Raw genomic sequence first — 14,248 nt, forward strand, 5'->3', positions numbered from 1 at the left:
AATCCTCTGTCCTCTCTCTCTGGAGCCTTCCCTCCCCGCTGCCTGTCCTCGCTCCCTCTTCCCCCGTTGTCCCGCGCTGGCGCCGAGCGCTGGATCCTTACTGGGAAATGGGCAGGTCACACGGTTTACTGTCAGCCACAGAGACCTCTTTGGCCACTGCGTGATTCACTCTGGAGAGAGCCTCATTTTCTGCACCACCTCCTGAAATGTCAGAGAAAAATAAAACCCACTGTGTGACTGCAATGAGGCATATTCTGGTCCTGTTTATTTTGTAGGCAAACAGCCACTACCAGCAAGCAGCGCGAGCTATAAGTTCCAAAAATCTCCTTTACCAAGGATATTGTATATGAAGGAGAGCTGCCAAATTCTCCAGGCTGGAATGTCTGTTTTCCAGGGAACGGGCTTTTTTGGAACGTCTTGAGCGTCCTGAGGCAGATGGCAACCCAGCGAGCCTGCCCAAAAGCAGCAGAATGACCCTGAGTGCGCAAGACGAGTGTCACCGTTGCGCCGGGAGAAATCAGATGCAAGACGAGTCCTGAATCTGTGCTCCCTCCCTCATTAATCTTATCCTGACGAAGTACTGTCCCCACTTTGGCCTCGTGCCCGAGCCCATTTTGGCTTATCACTCAGCCAAGGCAGTCAGTCAACACCGGGAGTTTCCATCTCCGAGGATGGGCTGCAGGAAGCCAAAATCTGTCACTTCTTTCCTCTGCCTCATTAGATCCTGTGTTTCACAGGATGCTGAAATCAAGGCACCGTGTGCTCGCGGACAGATAAATCAGTTCAGACCACCAAATAATGGAAATTCAAACACAGGCGCCTATCTGTGGTTCTTAAGTATTCACATTCTCCAGTAAAGCTTCATGAGGTACGTGAAGTAATTAAGACAAAGTTTTTAAAAAGCTCTGACTAACTTTTTAAAAGGTCTCTTGAGTGCAAGGCTTTTGTTTTGAATGTAGCTGCTGAACATCAGTGTCGTGGTGTTAATGTCAGAAAGATCTTCAGACGGTGATGGCAGGACAAGACAGCTGGACCTCTGCAAGAAGAAGGCATTTTCTGTTCCCTAAAAGAGGCCAGGGTGCTTTGACCAACACATTTCTGTAATTAAGGGCCCGACTTTTTAAATGCAGGACCTAATTTTAGCCACCAAAACCCACCTGCAGCTTTCAAACTAACTGGCCCAGTCTCCAAGAAGTTGAACACTGTTGGGTATGTTTAGTGGACTTTGGTAGGAACTCATGAAGCTGACAAGGTTTATTAAGGTGAACTCAGCCTCATAGTTGATGAAGCATAGGACCTCATATTAAATGATTTGATTGTACCAGGTGTGAACAAAACATCTACACCAGAGTCCTGTTTCAGGCACTGGTCCATAAGAGGTGTGTAAGAAAATACATAAGAATTGAGTAAATGATATCTCCTTGAATACTCTCACAGCCTCCAAAAATACTACTTGTAGGTGGTTCTGTGTGTTCAGCCTCCTTCTGTTGGCTTGATCTCGGCAGTAGCTGGGGCTCACTGCTTCCCTCCCCATGATTTCGGTGACCTTGCTCCGTTCCCCTGCTATCGGGAGCAGGGATCTCCGCCTGCGGTCTCTCCCCGCTCCGTGAGCTCATCGGCACATTTGCACTTATGTTACCGGATTACTTAAACATGGTCCTACGTTAATCAGCAGAGTGTCAGTTCTCACACTGGGGAATGACAATTGTAACGGTAATTTTAAAGGTATTTTTCATCTGCAAGAAGCCAAGATCTTTTTAAAGCAGCGACATCAAGGGAATATTTATTTAAAAAATTTCAGCTGAAGGAGCCAGCCGTTTGTACACTTTATGTTTCCTTTTAACTTCAGATCCATTTTTTGCTCTTTCAGGCAGAGTTTTCTGTGTAAGCAGTTGCTGTGTAACTCCTTTTCCTCTTCCCAATAAATGCTGGGTACCTTATAGACCAATAAGCCACAATTGGGAATGCATTCAGAGACCATTAGTACAGGAAGCCAGGTCAAATCCAAAAAAACCATGAACCAGTAAGTTTGAAAACACCGTATGAATGGCCTTTTCATAGCGTTGCTTTCAGGTGGAGTTTGTTTTTGGATTAAAGGAGTTTATTCAGGTATTCACAAATATCCAAGCTCTCTGAACTGGCTGGAATGTGGAAACCTCCAAGTCATAATCAATTGCCGTAAAAGGGATTGGCATGTTCTAACCAGGGAATAGAGGGATGAAAGAGTCATAATTAGGTGACACGCCTTCAAAACGGGATGAAAGACTGAAAACATCCTCAAAGGCGCAAGCAAATACAAAAATCTCAAATCACCTCTTTCTTTATTTGCAATCAAGACGTTCCAAAAATGCCTGTTTCAGAAGTTGTATGTGTACCAAAATCCCACATCATTTTTCCCCCTTTTCCTATTTGGTTGGGGAATTAAAAAACAAAACAAAACAAAAAACAACAAAACACGACTGCAGTGTGACAGAACCTTATTCTTTTCCATCTTGGGGGCTGCAGAAACAGGGCTTGCTATGTCCTGAATAATAGAAAATACCGAGGGCAAAAGCTTTCTTCCAGCCACTCAGACATAAGACAAGGCAGTGCTCAGAGATACATCCATTTTTTTAATTTGGACACATGGAAGAGAGAAGCTGGTGACCTGAGTTCAGTGAAACAGGGATTAGAGATGGAAGGGGAAGGAAACGAGGAGTTATCACTGCAGCGATCAAATGCGGATGGAAAATGTCCTTCCAGGAGGAGGAAGGAAGCACAACATATTTCCTGATAAGCAATGCAGAGGGGTTGCCTCCTTTATCCCACCTTCTTCTCACTTGAGTCACCAGAAATGGCAAAAGGCACCTTTTTGTAACCTGCAGGTGATGACCTTGAGCTGTTCCAGCTGAGAGCTCAATATTTCCAGCACAAGCCACGTTTGGCTCTTTTCAGGGTTAACCCAGGTCGTGTGTGCCAAGCGCTCTGGAGCCGCAATTTGCAGCAGAGATGCTAACTATTGTCTCCATGAAGCTGCTGAAAATGGGGCTTTAGAGCATGTTTGCATGGCTGTGAACTAAATACAGAGAAGCCTGATCTTTCGGCACTATTTGGGATCAGTTTATTTCAGACTTCAGCTGCTTCGTGCTGTTGTTAATTGGAGGCTATTGTTTCCCAGCTCAGTGTTAAAAGAAATGGAAGGTTATTTGGAACTGGCAAGTTTTCTGGAAATAAATGAAACCTTCTTCCTTTCTCATACTAATCACACGCTGCAAGGCACAGCCACACACACACACATTATAAACAGCAAATATATGAGAGGAAAATCCACATTTTATACATCCTGAAGCACTTGAACCTCTCGCTTCTCTGTATTTAGAGAAACATTTGCTATGGCTTCAGACATCCTTCGAAATAAAATCCACTCCCATTCTTATTACGTAGTGGGAATTAATTGGCACTTACTAACGGGTACCGTAACTACCTTTTTTTCCCCTTTGCGGTCCTAACCATCCCACATCACATACAGATTCTGCTGAACCTCATTCTTTCAAAACACTTGCACAAACAGTGTCCTGTTTCCCTCCTGCAGGTGCAGAGCAACACATGGAAGAGCTGGAGGCTTCAAGCATAGCCTTCAAATTGGCTTTAAATGTGGACTGACACTGGCAAGTGAGCAATATTTGAAAGGATGTTCTTGCTGAAATTAATAAACCAGACTAGATCTTGTGCTTGTTTTGTATAACATTTTATTCCATAAAATGCTAACCCAAAGTCTGTTTTAAGCCAATGATAGTCATTCTCATATCAACAATTTTTGGGTGCAGATGGTCAACAATTTTTGGTGGAACAATTTTCCACCCACTCTGGAATGTTGTCTAAATTATGCATGAAATGTAGTAATTTGGGAAAAATTTACAACTTCCAAAAAGGTGAGATGAGGAATTTTGGCTTTCTAATTTCTTTTTAATAATGGCAAGTCATTTCAATTTAATGCTGTAGAAACATGTAATTTTGATTTTCTTCCTTTGACTCATTTGGGTCAACTAGTCCATAATGTTTAATAGAATATTATTTTTACATTATGTTACAGGCTCCTAGGGCCAACCCTGGCACTCAGGGTGGAAACTCGTCCTTTCCACTCCTCTCCATCCTTTGTGGCGGCTTCCATCAGCTTGATGCTGTTGAAATGAATGCTGCTACCTCCCTTGCTAGGATTTTTAAAAAGATTTCTCTTGGAGATGCTCTGCTGCACATTTCCAAGGCTCAGCTGTGGGCTGTTGTGTCCAGCTTGGACACAAGTGCTGTTTCCTGGACTGGCTGTTAAAAATTGACTCCGAGAAAATGCTTTCCCTCCAGCTCCACTGCTGGAGACAGATTGACCATGAGCTTTTTGACTGTTGCTTGACCCCTTCTCCCTGCACCAGCATGTGGCTGGAAGCCCCTATTATGGTGTTGGGTCATTCTTTCTATTACTGCAAGTTGGGTTTTCTGTGCTTGCTGTGGGAATTGTGTGTTGTCCAACATACATGCCCCCAAAACCTTTAGACATCCAGAGATGAGCTGGTGATGAAATCTTTCCATACTCTGCCCTGACCTCTTTTCCTTTTTGTCTTTCTTGCCTTTTTTTTTTTTTTTTTTTTGAGGGGGAGGGAAGCATCTATTTTTCTGTCCAGCCTTTCAGGGACTTGCCAGCTTTCACAGCCCTGTATATTAACGGCTGAGATCATAGCTGCGTTGAAAAGTCTGGTCTTTATTCAGAGGCTGCCCATTTCTGATTTTTGTGTGCTGCTAAGTTTAGGAAATGCCACGCTCAGCCCTTCTAGCCTCGCTGTTACTTCCTTCGCGGGTCGGTCGGCCAATACCGCTCTGCCCAGGGAGGTGCGCGTGTTGGCATTTCCTGCTGCACAGGAAGCTCTTCTTATTTCTGAAGCTCTTTCCCTCTCCCAGGAGCTCCAGTTTTGGAAGTAGTCGCTGTATTTTGGGGAATTTTGATTCTCTAACAACTAGGTAAATTGTCAGGTTGTACAAAGAACTTATTCAAGATAAAAACACTGTGCTTAAAAAGCAGCTAAGGTTGGATTAGGGAATACATGGTGGAAAACAAAGACATGCATTTTGCCTCAAAAGGAAATAAAAATAAATACATGTGAAAGCTGACTGAGCACTGAGGTCACTTTAATACTGTTGGCTTTTGCACACCGATAGCAGCTGTGTGAGCCCTTAAATGCAAAGGTTGAGCCTGTGCTTGTCTTAAGAGGAATTGGCAAAAATGATCTTGCTTCAAGAAAGAGAAAATGAGAAAACCAAACAAAACACAAAGGGCTGATCAGTCATCTTCCAGAGGCTCACAGTGCCTGAAGAGCTACAGGCGGTTTTGCAAGAGTTAAAAAAGAAACTTGCATCTCATTGCTCTGGAGTTTCTGGAAAGTGAACTGGAGTAAGAGGGCTGGGGACCGTGCTGAATAAAGATAATATCTGCTGCTCCGCAGTGTTCAGCATGCTTTCTATCGTCTCTGGAGAAGATGGCTGTCATCTGTTAGCCTGTCAGTTGGGCACCTCCATTCTCTGCTATAAAAATCATTTTGAGGACAGAAAAATATATATTTTTTTCCCACAATTCCTAGATAGTTCCTTGAGCTTTGTGGAATTTGGAAAACAAAACACAGCAAACAATTAGCAAATAAACAAACCAAACCAAACCAAAAAAAAAAAAAACCAACACCTTTCTAGCAGCTATTCCAGGAGCTATTTCTTTCAGAGTCAGTTTAATTGAAAAGGGAATGATTTCTGAGATTTGAAAAAGCATGCAGGAGCCTTGCCTTTGGCTTGACAAAGTCTTGGTGCTGTCATGGGTTCTTTTAAGAAATTTGAAGAAGGAAGCAAAGGAGGGCTACAAGATATGATGGAAAACGATCTGCTGTGAGGTTGCCAACACGTTTGAAATAACAGGTCGGTGTTCAGTGGGCTTTTGTGATAATCTCTGAATAATAAGAATAAAAAAAAAAAAAAGAAAAAAAAAAAGGATAAGACTCTATACCACTTAAACTGAGAGGGGAAAAATGATAAGTTATAATTAAAGGCCAATCAGACCTCTGGAGCTGAATAAAAGGAAAGCTAGTAGATGAAGAGATAAGGCAAGAAGCAATTAAACTCCTCCTTGATGACAGACTTACATTAGCTGCTGAGGAAGAGTGAAAGGTGGGGTTTACTGATTGAAAGCAATTTCATTTGGGGGACCTGCACCTCACCTCTCCTGCCTTGTGACAACTTGACTTGTACAATGCAGTGGAGCTCCCCACCTGTCATCTCATCTCAGGAATTGTAACCAGCCTTCAAACTGGGTCTTGGGGAATGTTTGCTTGTGATCAACACTGCAGCCGTACAAGCAAATGAGTGAATGAACAAATTACAGCAAGGCTGATGCATGCATTTTCTCCTGGTACCACTGCATGGGGTGCAAAGGCAGCTGGAGCTGTTTGCAGACTTGCAGACATCTCAGACATCCAGCAAACGATGGATCTCTGAGGGTGGAAAAAGGAGGGAGTTCAGCTAAGTTAACATTACCCCACCACTCAGCATCAGCAAATAGTGCACATGCTTCTTTCCTGATCAGCTCCTTCTCTGCTCCAGACATAAATCTGGGTGCACAGTTGCAGGAAATAGGTGTGCAAACAGAGCAGGAGACATCTGTAATGTGAAAATCGCTGTGTAGTTACCTACAGAGCCATTGTGCATTCAATCCACTGCGTTAGCTGGGCAGACTGAATAATTATATGCACTGATATGGGGAACCAGCTATGCAAGCAGGGTTTTTTCTTTTAATGCAGACCAATGGCTTCCTGTTTTGGAAATCTTGCCTCTTCAGTGCACAAATGCATAGTTTTGTGTGTGCATAATTTGTGGCTGTAATTTTAGAGGCTCATTAAATAACTTGGCTGTGGAAATCAAATTGCCTTTCATCAAAATCCAGCAAGAGCTGAACTAGTTCTGTCCATCACAGCAGCCCTTCTGGTCTTCGTTACGCGGCTGAAAAGTACAAATGCAAATGGGGCTGTGGGTCTGCAGCACAGGAGGGAAAGGCAGGGATTTCAGAAGAGAGAGTGATGCTGGCAGCAGAATTTCAACACTGAGATGGTCACCTCAGGAGAAGTTAGATTTGCCTTGCTTTTCTGCTCAGGTAAGAAAGCCAAGGAAAGGTCCAAGTGGTGGGCAGCATGATGCTGTGCAAGCCCATCTAACATCTGCAAGAGCCCCCGTGGTGCCCTGGACTGCCCTGGGGACCTTCTGCCTTTGGTACTCAGCAAATCCAAGTCTGGGACTGAAACCCCTGCATGTACCATGCACCAGCACCATGTTGATGAAGTCCAGATTTAGTGTAATATTGTAGGGATGAGAATGAGAAATGAGTGAAGGTGAACACTTAGGTGGGGAGGGACAACACCTGTGCTTTGACATCCAGCAGCATCACCTGAGCGTATATATATATATATTTTAAAATCATTCTACATATATATTTTGTCTTTAAAATTATTTAAATATATTTTTTAAATAATTTAATAATTTTAGTGGTATTCATACTGATATGAAAGGAAATATGAAAGAAGAGGGGAAGCCTGCCTTCTGCTGCAACAGTTTTGTGTGGGTTGTACTACAAATTCTTGCAGCTGGCCAAAATCTTGGACATTTTCTAGTGCTTAATCTTTATTCTGCCCCACTAACAGCAATACAAAACCTCCTTTCCTCCAGTGACCCTCCTGTTTGTAAGATTTACTTGGAGGAGAGAGTGGGTTCAAAGATGTTTTGGGAAAGAAGGAAAAACAAGAAGTGGTTTCAAAAGGCCCTATGTCTAAAAGAAAAGTTTGAAAAAGGGAGACAAATAAAGAGATAAGACAGATGCTGTTTCCTGTGGAACGGGAGACGGCTCTTTGGCAGCTGATGAAGAAGAGGTGGGATTCCCCCTTCCTCTGATCCCTTCCATTTGGGGTTTCAGGTGTCTCCTTCAGAAACCCAGAGGTCACGCAGGGGACAACCCGCTCACCAGAAGGGCCATCGGGCTGCCAACGTGTCAGCAATTCAAAGACCGCTGACAGAGATAAGAATGCGGGAGAGGTGTAACTTAAGTGTCATCTTATAGCTACTGGGAGCTCGGATACACTTCAAAGGCGGGCGGGCGATGAAGCGGCCGCTCCACGAGAGGGGAGCCAAACAGGCAGGCTTGAAAGCATGATTAGGACTTATCGTATTCCACCACGAATGTGTGAAAACGGGCAGGCGGGACTCGCGCGCTGCAAGGTAAATGGCAAAGCTTTAAAGGGCTGCTTCTCCTCCAGCGCTGACTGCCCCTCTTGGAAATCTCCCTTAAACACCTCCCAAGGATGAGATGCCTGGCTGGCCAAGCTGCTCTCCTTTGCCCCGTCCCCACACCAGAAAATGAAACGCATCAAGTGAGGCAGTCAAGAGATATTCATGATGGGAGGGAGCTCACCAGGGTGCCTTCTTCCATTAACGCCAGCAGTCTGAGCAGGGTGGTTATTTCATGTTTCCCTGATGAGGCAGAGAAGCTGATGGCATTACGGAGGGCTTGTTCACATCAGTGGCAACTCACTACCCTTTGAGTCAGAGGAATGGTATCTCCTGTCATCACATGCCCAAAGTCTTAATTTCTTCCTGTCCTTTTATTATTTTTTTTCCTCAATATTCTTGTGTGTGCCAACTACACCCCTCAGCATCTACACGCTAGCCCTTGGATTTTTCAAAATAGCAAAGGAAGCAGAAACGACTCCAAGCTTTTATCTATGTTTTCAAAAGAATGCAAATCAGGAAACTCAACCTTAAAAGCTTGGGCTGGAAAGAGCATCCTCCCCATTGCAAAACATTTCACCTTTAATATATTCGAACCAGCCTATGAGACCATTTCTCTTGCCAAGACAACTTTTCCTCATTAACTGTTGGGTTCCAGGAACCTCTTGGCTTTCTCTGAACTCTTCAGCACTGAAGCAGAATACTAATGTCAGGATCACATAGACAAGAAATTAAATCACAATTCAATAGCTGGGCAGATGCTGAATGATAATAAAGGGAAGGGGGGAAGCCCAGAAAGAAACACCACTGCACCAAGGATTTCTGAAAGCAACCTGCAAAGGGAAAATCCTCATGACTACACATAGTCATGCACACGTTGGGTTTACACTGCATCAGTTTTAACTCACATTGATGCTCTCAGCTGTGAGCTGTGCTGAGCACCGAGGTCCCAAGACCTGTGGGATCTAGATGGGATTGATAATCATTGTGCTGGAGTTTGGGATTATACCTGAGTGCTGGTGATGGGAGTGAGGTCAGACCTGGGCTTCTCATTGCGGTGTGCTCAGACAGGCAAAGAAAATGGGGAGGAAATGCTCTTCCCATCCTGCTAGCAATGATTTATCCATGCTGGCACTTACATGCCATCTGACAGACACCCTTGAATTCTTCTACTGTATTACAAGAGACAAAGCATGGGAGGAAGTGGTTGGAGAAACTGATGCCTAAAACATAATTCCTAACTCCATACTGAGAAACTTCTATGTGTTGCCTGAGCTTGCTAATGAACCTTTAGTAGATGCCTATCCACATATTAAAAACACAGCTTTGAACAACCGATCCGAAAAAAAATTGTGGGAAAACTCCATTCCTCAGTTTCTCTGCCGGCAAAAATCGGGCAATATCTCGTCATCGGTGATGGGGAGGCGCTATGCAAATGTCTTTGCTGAACGCCCTGGGTCTGCTGGCGGGGCAGCAGCGATGAGTGCAGCGGCGGCTGGGCGAGCGGCCGAAGCGTCCGTGCTGTGGAGGAGGGAGCCTTTGGAAAGGGGCAGGGCAGGAAGCTGTGGGAAGCCTGAGTTTAATCTGCTCCGTGTGTGAGTCAGAGTCCTAAATCTTCACATCTTCCAAGGCTTTTGCACCGTTGCCACGTTGGCTATGGCCAGCGAGCTTTCTGATTTGCCCCGCTTGATTTATATCAAGGCTGGTCTTCATCTTTTTCACATGTACTAACGGGCTGATATTGCTTCATCTTTTCCCAAGCCAGAGAGGTACAGCTGATCCCAGAGTGTGCAGGGCTGCCTGAATCTTTATTTCCACCCAGTCAGTTCTTGTCAGGGGAGAGGCAAAGAGGGAGTTTGTTTAAAGTGGAGCAGCACATAAACAAATCCTGTGTAAGTACACTGAAAATAAAAATGCCAGCAGCTCGCTTGCTCTCACTCATGAGAAGCCTTTGCATCCTTTTTTTTTTTGTTTTTGTTTTTTGTTTTAATCTAATTTTGCAACTGTAAAAATGTGGTGGAAATGAGAATCTGGCACAACAACAGGCTCAGTCCCTCCGATATGGAGCTGAGAATGTCTGCAGTGATTACAAGCCTATAAATCTCAGCATGTCTCTCCTAATTACTCCAACAGGAAAGCATTTAATTATGTAATCAGGATACCCTATTTGACACAGGCACACATGTAGCCCGAGCACTAACCTTAACCTGGTTATCTCGCTTTGTTTCTGGACTAGTTAAATATAGATGCAGACAGACGGATCCGTCTGTGCAAACAGAGAACGTTATGTGTGGGAAAGTAACCTGGTGTTGAACCTGTGCGATCGCCTTCCCCCGCTGCAATGGGCTGCTTGGTTGGGGCTCTATCTTGCAGACGGCTTCTTCCTGATCAGATGCAATTTGCTAATTTGCTGCCATTTCCTTGGCTGATTTGCCTTTTTATTTGAGGCCCGGGTGTGATTTATTTCTGAGGGGTACAGCTGAGTTCATGTCATTCTTTTCTTCTACAAGTTCTGAATGATCCAACTTAAATTTAGGTGTTTTGTTTGTTTGTTTATTTTAAGGGATATTAGATGCAAGTTAATCCTACACCAGCCCATTAAGAAGCAGACAAATGCTTTTTAGCCTTGGTTATAGCCCTGATCCCATCTAAACAAGGACACCCTGAGTATCTGCTTGACCCCACTGCATTTTAAGAGCTTTCCAGGCAGGAAGAAGCATTGTGTCCTTGCTGGTGCCGCTGGGTTCCCCCAAATACTCTCCTGGGCTGTGTTTATGGGTCTCAGAGGCACATCCTACATGGCCCTCTGGGAGCCTGTCTCTTTCTGTGTCTTTTATGGCTCCGGTTTTAGCATCAGTTCCAAGTTTCCCATTTTGCTCAGCATAGCCCTGCACGTGCATGGGAAAATCCTTGCCCCCACGAGGCGCCCAATGCCTTGCTCCTAAATAACACTGAATTTGCTTCTGCTGGCACAGGTAGGATTGGTGCCAGCTCTGCAAAAGGAGCTGCGTCTGGTGGAGATTCACTGGTGAGCCACAGGAAAAGGAGTCAGCAGAGGTCAGGAGTTTGTTAATCACATTCCTTGCCTGTGTCACGGGCAGCTGTGGGACTGTGTTAATCCCGTTCTGCAAAGAGCACTGTGGGGACAAGGAGTGACAGCTGAACCACGTGTGTCTGGGAGAGGGTGTCTTCAAAATGTGATGGAGGAGCAAGGATGCGATCGGCCAGGCTGCTGCACAGGGTGGCAGCCCCCATCTCCTGCTGGAGATCCCCCCCTGCACCTCTGCTGCTGTAGCTGTCTGCACTGTAGGATGGGGCCAGGAGAAAACAGCTTTTCCTTATAATAATATGATACTCTTATGTGGGCTATCCTCTATAGAGTTTTTGTTAGCTTTTTTTTTTTTTTTTTCTTTTGCTTTTGAAACATATCTGTTTGTGGTCTCTATACAATATTTAACAATAGGAAAACTTTCCTAAAATACGAATATTCACCTGACTGGTAAGCTTCTGCATTTTTTTTGGAAAAGGTTTCTCATTGCTCATATCTCTCATTTATAGGGGCATCCCAATCCCAATGGAAATTTTGTAAAAGGTATATAGCCCAGATTATTAAGCTGGCATTTATATGAAATAATTCATTTAAATGTGATTAACAACATAAAAGTAATAGGGGAATGATGAGAGAGAACTTCAAGAGGAATTCATTCCAGTTCAGTGCCTTGTGCATCCTCTGTCCTGCTCCTTCCCTCCTTGCCTTCCCTGCAGCCCAACACACATTTGGTTCCCTATCAAGAACCCGTGCCAGCAGAGGATACAACTATCAGTTGTATTTGATCATATGGGTAACTTCTTGAAGTTGTTACTACATTTTTAAATTAACAAAGCAAACAGTGAAAATCAGAGGGTTTGGCAGAGGACAAAGAAACCGCATCTCTCCCTACTCTTAGCTGCATGTCATAACAAAACGCTGGGCCAGATAATTAAGATAGTTTCTAAAAATGTCCCCATGATAGTTGCCAGTGTATCTGTCTCCTTGAGCATGCACATAGCATTTCTGCAAGTACTGCTTTAGTGCTTTATTTCATTTTTTTTTTTTTTTTTTTAAACCAATGCATCAGGAACAAATACTACATGTACTCCTAAGAAAAATGAGAAATATTTCCTTTTCCTTAGGAAATGAGAAACCACTGTAAATGCATATAGAAAGCTGCAAAAGCAGGTATCTTTTCACTTTTGAATTGGTTCAGTAAGACATATGAATGTTTTTTTTGGACTGCAAACAGCTGTGGGGTGGCTAGCACGTTACCAACACCAGCTGAGCCAAAATAACCATGGGTCATGACTGGCATCACAGTGCATGTTGCCATGCAGGTGGCTTAACGCAGCTCAGGACAAAGCAAAACTAGGAAAAAAAGCTTGTAAAATGATATTCTGAGCTTCTCTTAAACTCTGTAGGCTTTTCAGCCACCCTAACCCCATAGCAAATGCTGCAATGTATCACATACAATGTGTCTTAATGGGAGGGTTTTTGTTTGATCTTTTTTTTGTCTGTTTGTTTTTAGAAATGCAGAGGATAAAACTGAGCTTTATCATCCTTAGTATTTCAGTGAAACCTTACTAACCAGCATCCTTTACGTCAAGCCTGATATGTCACACAACGGCTGTCTTTCTAACAGGCAGCTAATATCATCTCTTAGGAATTTATTACAAGTGTACAATGTCTTGTAGTATTTTTTTTGTTTTATGTCATTGTTAATTGGAGCAACTAGGATGTGTTGAACACACGTTTGGAAAGGAAAGATTAATTTCACACTGACATTTGCAACTCAAAGGGAGGGAAAACGAGTGTCGTTATCCAATGTCATTAGCAGAGCTGGCATTAGCACATACAAAGGGCTGCAGGAGATAAGATAACCAATGTTTATAATGAATACTTTTCCAGTCAGTGACCTAAACTCTAAGAGTTGCTTTTAGGAGAAGACATACACAGCCCCCATGTTGTATTTCTTTAATGCCCAGCGTATGTTTCCTTCTGATCCATCTTTCCTTCTGCCTGCTCAGTTTAATAGCTCCGTCGTGGGTTTTAGACTACGTGTCTCACTGTATTATTTTAATGATCCTTTGACTGAGTCAGACTGGAAGAATCCCACAAACTTCAGCGGCGCTGTGGGTGATGTAGACGGGCACAAGGCAGCTGCAGCCTGGTGCGCGGTTCTTCCCTGGGCTCCCAGGGGAAAGCAAAAACTTCAAACTTTAACCTACAAAAACTCAGCTGTGGCTTGAGCAGAGTCCTACCAGAGCAGGCATGGAGGAAGCACCACCGAGAGATGGTAGATGGCTTCCAGCAGCTTTTCTAGCTTGAGCATGGCCATTCCTGCTTGAAAAGCATTAAAGCAGGGCTCTGCCAGGCGCCGGTGCCAGGCGCGCACCAGAGGCTGCAGCAGGAACACCAGGAGACAGGAGGGGAAGGACAGCCAGTTCAAACATGTTTTCAATCAGCTTGACTATTCAGACGGGGAGATGCATGTTACATAAATGGCTTGAGCCAACCCAGAAACGAAAACACTTTCCACAAGGGAGTGAAGGAAAGAAAAACAGTTTCACCTGCTGCTCTCTTTAGGCAAGAGCTGCTGACGGAGCCTTGTGTGCTGGAAGGGGCAGGTAAAGGCAGAGATGGGACTGGTGCTGTGCAGCAGGTTCAGCTGGGGTGGTGCTGGCCAGCTGCAAGGTTACAACAACCCTCCTGGTGCTAATGCAATAGCTGCTCATCTCCAGACGTATGATCCTGAGAGCTAGCATTGTCAGCAGCATCAGCAGTGGTGTCTGGCATGGCTTCGTCTCACAGACTTATCTACGGGGTGTAACAAGCAATTCCACAGCTTCAGCTTCAAACTATTTATTTTTCCACAGATAATTAGGAATGCTGGACAGGCAGGGAGCCTCCAGGATTCAGGCTGAAGTGCTG

The sequence above is a fragment of the Aythya ferina genome (assembly GCF_964211825.1).
Source record: "Aythya ferina genome assembly, chromosome: 12".
In the NCBI taxonomy this organism is placed as follows: domain Eukaryota; kingdom Metazoa; phylum Chordata; class Aves; order Anseriformes; family Anatidae; genus Aythya; species Aythya ferina.